This window comes from Trachurus trachurus, assembly GCF_905171665.1.
Source record: "Trachurus trachurus genome assembly, chromosome: 18".
Taxonomy (NCBI): Eukaryota; Metazoa; Chordata; class Actinopteri; order Carangiformes; family Carangidae; genus Trachurus; species Trachurus trachurus.
Genome location: NC_139909.1, coordinates 13,265,431 through 13,272,458, shown reverse-complemented (window position 1 = coordinate 13,272,458; position 7,028 = coordinate 13,265,431).

The following is a 7,028-nucleotide window of genomic DNA, read 5'->3' as shown; positions in this document are numbered from 1 at the left end:
CCAGACGTTACGATGTGTAACACTCGCAGCGGCAGGGCTTTAACGCTCTGCCTCGTGTGTGAGTACCCTTTTGGGGATATTAGTAACGTTCTGGTGTAGAGGTTGCTAAGAGAGCTTTGCTCATTTTGAACGTGTATACTGGCAGTGATCTCGTGTGTTACAGGTGGCCCTCCAAAGAAGGACGAGGCGTTGCACACGAGTTTCCCCTCCAATCCCACTTGCCTCCAATCCCACTCGCCATCCGGTCTGGCTGAATCCTTTTTAAACAGAGACTGCTTGTTTTATGGATTTTACCCCTGTTGGCTTTTTAACCCTTTTAACTGGACTGCAGCTGTTTTAGAGGGTTTTTATCAACTGGGTCTTATTGTCATTTTAAACTGTAAATAAACCTTGTACATGCATTGGCATCTGCGCCCTCTGTTTTTTATCTTCACTGACAGTGTGCTCCCACCCGATCGTAAGAATCTGCAAATAATCCATAAACATTTATTATTCAATCTTTATTCACTATCCACTCCTTACACATATGAATGGAAAACTTCAGTAGGAGGATGGAAGCAGCTCATAGTCCATGTAAAATTCCAGGGAAGGCAAGGCAATTTCATTTGTATAGTCCGTTTTTACAAACAGTTTGTCTCAAAGACATCCTCAAAGATGGATGATACTCATAAAACAACAAAGGTAAAAGTTGTTACAACCATCCCCACCCCGTCAGCCATTGTTTGACCAGCTGTACCAGCATGGTGGTTTGAAATGAACATGAATGAAATGACTCATGTTTTACCTAAGAATCTGCTCTTTCATCTTATATAACAGGCATCACCAAATGGCGGACCGAGTGATGGTTCGATCCGGACCCCAGACCAATCTCTAATAAGTTAACATTTTCCTGGAGCATTTTTTTTCCGACGGGACAGCGGGTTCAGCTATAGGTCAATACGACAGCTTCACTCAATTGAGCCAATCAGATTGTTTGTTTACCCTGCGCGGCCAGTGCGTCCGAGAGGGAAAGAGAAGAGAGACGGAGTGCAGCCTTGCTCCAAAATAAAAGAAAGTTGATGCTGAAGTCAAAGGCGAGCCACCGGGCATTTGTGGCCGCCGCCGGCATCTTGGTTTAAGCGTGTGTGTGTGTGTGTGTGCGTGCGTGCATGCGTGCATGGGGGACGTTCATATGGGTCTCTTGCGCGCGCACAAACCATAGACTGTAAAAAATATGGACGTAGCGTCCGTGACGTCACCCATTGGTTTTGGGGAGTCGTTTTTGTGACTCAAATATGGCGGCCTGGACAGCGCCATGTTGGATTGGCCGGCCGAGAACCCGCCCACTGGCCTCGAAGCAGCCTGTCTCCGGACCTGCTCGGACCGGTCGCTCAACGTTTCCGCGCCCTAATTGGCCAGAGTTTTAACCTAATAACAGTAAAACGGTAGAGTTAAAAAAAAATTCACCCCCCTCAGAGTGTGTGCGGGGGTAGAAACTATCGGTTGAGATCAAAAAACGTGCTGACACCAGGCTTTGATCATGTTTATTGAGGATGTAAAGTCAGCGATTTTAACATGGGGGTCTATGAAGAATGCTCCCTTCTGACACCAGCCCCCAGAGGAAGCCGAGGGGATTGCAGTTTTTTGAACGCGGAAGTGAGCTTCACTTCTCAGACTGACAACTGCCCCCTTGGCACAAACCCATTACTTTCATGTTCGCTCACAACCGAAAGCGACGCCGTAGCGGTGCGTATTCGGTGCGACGTGCTTGTTTCCTGCTTCTCCGCCAGTGTTGTGTCAGACCCCCGGTTCTCCCTCAGTCTGTAAACTTTTTCACGTGGAGCTCTGCCCCGTTTGAAAAGAGCAGGAAGCCCGTATGCAGAAAGACGTCGCCTCCGAGATGTAGAATGTGTGTTATAAGAGAAACACCCATTTCAGGACAACTGACTTGTATCACCAGAACAGAACAGAACAGACATGCCCTGTGATTTTCAGCCTCCTTCCATATTTAATGGAGGGAGACAATGCAATGACAGTGCAGCTATCAAGATGCTTTTGACACCTTGGCCTCAAAAAAAGAAAGGAGAAAAAAAAAGCACAAAACAAACCTGGAAAACCCCTTATGTATTCTGTCTTGTTCTCTTTAATTGAAATACAGGCCTTAAATTAATTTGCCTGGGGGCTACTTTTATTCATGGTAAAAAAAAAAAAAAAGCTAGTTGTTTACTATACAAGTGCACTATGTTAAATGTTTCCTGTGTTGAAAATTGACAATAGATATGAAAATGCAATTTAATTGACATAGGGGTAGGCTATAAGACACCATTTGGACTTTATAAGGTTCGGACCTCTCACTTGGATAAAAGTTTAGTAACTGGACTGTTATATAAGTTACCTAATTCAAACTTCAACGGTAAGGATACTAGTCAAAATTTAGACTTGGTCCAAAATATTAGTTTCTGACCTAAAAAGAATGTTTTTTTGACTGTAAAACCTGCACACTTCTTCATAGAGCCATGCAAATGCACATACTGTACACAATCAGGAAGGGTGAAAGTGAAAGTGGTGCTGTTACAACCATCCCCTTGTTACAACCATCCCCAGTCTCCGCTACTGACTGTATTTAAGCTCCTTGAATAAGTGGAAAGCAACTTGTCAGCCCCCACAAGGAAGTTATGTTCATAACTCACAAAGGTTAAGTCGCTCCACTGTCACGTGACACGTCTTATCTATGTGTAGCATACATGGAATTATCGATGAGGCAGTGGCTTCTCTCTCTCTCTCTCTCTCTCTCTCGCTCGCTCTGTACGTGCATGTGACAGAGCAGGCACAGCGGGGCAGCCCGCTCTTTTTTCTTATTATTCATCTTCCGTGTCTATTCCTCCTACAGTTTTGTGAGGACCCAGCAGCGTATTGAAGTATTGAACATGCTTAGTAGAAAAGACTTTGCTGGTAAAGACAGTTTCAAGACGCCTCGAAGAAACTAGTCACATGCATTGCTCAGGTGTGATTTTGGCCAATTCTTCCACACAAAGCTTCTTCAAACCCTGAAGCTTCTTGGGACTTCTTCTATGACTCTGATCTCAAGTTCTTTCCATAGATTTTCAATGGGACTCCAGTCAGTAAATATAAAGTAAATATCCTGCATACTTTCTCTGTTCTGTGCTGCGCTGGTCAGAGCGGCGTCCCGAGCAACGGCCTAATTTTACATGAATAAAATCTCTTTTTATCATTATTTTGTGTTACATTATTGAATGATTTAGTTGTAGGCCGTGTTCTAAGCGGGATAATGTATAGTTGGTCGGTTGTTATGGAGAAATATTTATTTCTCCATAACAACCTCCGAACTATACATTATCCCTTATGTATCTGTCACACATTGTGATCCAGTTGTTTACCATCTGGGAGACAGTGTGTTGATTCTGTCCTCATTTTTTGCATTTGACAGCATTGATATTAAAATTGACTTTGACTTTGACAAACCCCATTTCTCCATATGTATCCACACTTCTAATAAAACACATGAAAAGTGTAAAACTAAGGAGCTTTTAAACAACATCAAGGTGTTAGTCCTACATCTTAAAGGTCTGTACTGTGCTCATCAGTGCAGGTGCAGGTGTCAGATACAGAGTGCATTGAAATCCAGCTTGCTGCTTTACTTGCTGCTGTGAATCAAAGCTCTCACCAGGTGGCGTGAGTGATCAATAAATACATCACCTACTTAAAGGGAGAGTTCCTGCAGCTCCCTCTGCTCAGTCTTTCGTGTGTGTGTGGGCTGGTGGGCATGAGTGTGTGTAGCTGTCAGTGCTCTACGACATGTAGCCTTCAACACACCTTGACAAACGATCATCCCAGTGGTGCTTTGTAACCTTTCACGACATGTTGTATCTCATTTCAAAATCCTCAAGGAATCAAGAAAAGAAGGGGGAAAAAATCATGTTTAGTGGTTTCTGTTGATTCAGTGAAGAGTGGGACATTTGGAGGAGCCTTTGAAACAGGACCAGGAGCAGTGTTCGGGCTGGTAGTAGCTAAAGGAGCATAATACAGCACTACTATATCATGAATATAGCTATATCTCCATTATCAGACACGTCGGCCTGTTGACGAAGTATGGTGCTGTTTTGAGCATTATTTGTGGCTATGAGTGGCTGCTCTGGTTGCAATTAGCTCTTGGCTACAAAGACAGCATTATTTTGCTATCTGGCTGCCGGGGAGCATACATCAGTCCGACTGCCCAAAAGTCCGACAGCTCATTTCTCCAACTACCCATTCTAGGGCTACTTAAGTCGGAGAAATGGGAGGTTGGACTAATGGACGCAAAAATAAAGAAATGTATGGTCGGAGAAATGGGTAGTCGGACAGACGCCATGCGCCCCTGGCTGCCTGGGCTGAAGTCGCTACAACTAGAAGAGTTTGTGGTCGGCAACTTGATCTCTCAAGGGCGTGTTGGACTCGGTCTCACGGTGCATTAGACCATGGGTTTAACTTACGCCGGAATATGCCTTCAACTTTAACAAGTGCAAACAGTGTTGTATTCCTAACACAACAGTGCTAATGCAGTGAATAGCCTGCACCGCGTGCATTAACATTCACGACTCACAACTCACAGCAGTAGCACCGTGTCTCTGAAGCAGGTGTTTGTGAACTCGGTTACACTCCAGTCTGATCAGGACACATATTTGATGAGTCGACATTTAACCTTTTGACATAACAACATAATGACACACCTGCACGGAGCTGCCCTGTATACATCTACATAGGTACCTCTTGAGCGGTGCTGTGCTAAAAAGATTTGTACTGTTGCCTCACAGCAAGAAAGGACAAACTGTCCAATGGACCAACCATGCACAATTAAGTGCTGTTGATTGATGTATTACGTAGCAATTACACCCAAGTGTTTAGTTTTATTATCATTATTCAACATTTATGTGAAATTTGCTGTGTGAAGTCTTGAGCTGTGGCTAAAATGTGTGATGTTGGGGGGTGACCTTTAAGGTGAGTACAGTTTTTGTGTTGTTGTTGTTTTCTAGACTTAAGGGAAAAGTCCCACTTTATATAATCATGATGTTTGCTGCTGTCACCGTAGAGGACACTTATATAATATTTTGCTGTGTTTCAGAGGCTGATTGAAGCAGGTTGCCATCATACGTCCTGAAGCTCTTTTGTTTTTTGTTGTTCAGGGAGCATCTGATTTTCTCCGCTGGTCTCGCAGGCGTGTGACCTATATTTCTGAATACATATGGACTAGTTTGATCTTTAGGACATGTGACAGCTAAATAACAATTCAACAAGACAATAGGGATGTATAGACAGGGATCGTCTCTGGCTGTGACATAGCAATAAAGAATGATGTTTCCGCCCACCAAGATGTCAAAGAGGAGGTGATGAGTCAGTTTGTCATGCAACACCGCAGTGACACCTGAAAAGTTGCTCATCTGACTGCAGGGATGTCACAAAAACAGCAACATAAAAGCAACAAAATATTCAACTTATTTATTAATTTATCATCTTCCCCCTCTTATACATCATGCTTAAACTGGCAGAGGCTGGGCGTGGGTCTCAAGATGGCTGCTGGCTGCTACACAATAATCTTCATTAGGAGCAGTATAAAGCATAGATACAGTATATACACGTAGATGCCGCCTCTGATGCTGCTGTCCATTGGAACGATGCGTCAACACGGCCGCCATCTGGGCAGAGGGAAGCCGTGTCTACTTACTGCATTAGTCAACAGAGGCAGAGGTCTATCCACGATTAAAATCACCATAACTCACTGAATTTTCATCCAATTTTCAAGTCATTTGGTTTATTATGAATGTCAGACATGATACAACATAGATTTTTTTATTTTTTTATTTTATCATACACACACCCACATGCATACATATACTGAAATTTGTGCTACAAGGGTCTGACTGCTTGTCAGACGTATGCCTATGGTCAGAAAGTCCTGCCCAAGATGACACCCGTGTCGACGCACCTGGCGAGCCTGAATGCAGCATCTACGTTATACGTTTACGCAGCATCCATGGTATAAAGGTGCTGGCTTCCTGTGGGATCACTGCCAGATTGTCACTGTGGTAGAATGGCCTGTGCTATTGGAACTTGTTTTATTTACCAGTGATATCTATTATACATACTTACCTGTGTTTCCTATCCTGCCACTCCGTCTTACCTCCATTTTGGCCTCTGCCCCAATAAACTGGTTGTTTGTCTCACACCCGCGTCTGGTCGTCTGCATTTGGGTCCAGATCTCAAAATCAACACAACAAGAGGACACACTGTAGTTCCGTGTAGCTCTGACTCAGAGAGTCAAAATGTGCTGGAATGAGATCAGTTTTCAGTTTTGACAAGCGACTTTAAAGGCGCATTTCCACTGCAGGAACTTCGGGATAATTTTATGGGGCCGGGGTCGTTGGTGCGTGTCTCCACTGCAGGAACCCCCCCTGAAGGGCCATTTACAGGAACTTTTACGGGGCCGAAAGGAGTCCCTACCTTGGGGGTAGGTACTCCGATCGGCCCCAAAAAACTCCCGGGGGGGCATGAGATTTACTCTGTGCTCAAGAGACAAGTCCCGAAATGAGTGACATTTTTAAATCCAATGTTGTTGTTTTTTTTAAAAAGCATGTTTGCGGCCGAAAAAAGAGAATAAGTCAGTAAAAGACGTATGAGAGTAGTAACAGTAGTAGTAGTAGTAAAAAAAAAAAAAAAGTATGATAAATACGTGATTGCGCGATTACACAATGATTGAAACTGAAATTTTAAAACCCAGCTTTATTTGAAAGCTTCTATACTGCCCGAAAAAACAACACTAAGAGCGGTTAAAAAAAAAAAGACTGTCCAATGATCGAAATGATCGCCGCAAGAGCCCAGTGGTGATACTTAATAAAACAATGAAGATACAACCATCCCTACCCCTGTCAGCCATTGTTTGACTAGCTATACCAGCATGGTTGTTTCAAATAAACATTGATAAAAATGACTCGTATTTCATCTGCTCTTTCATCTTGTACAAGTTACCTAATTCAAACTTACAATTACAATTTCAA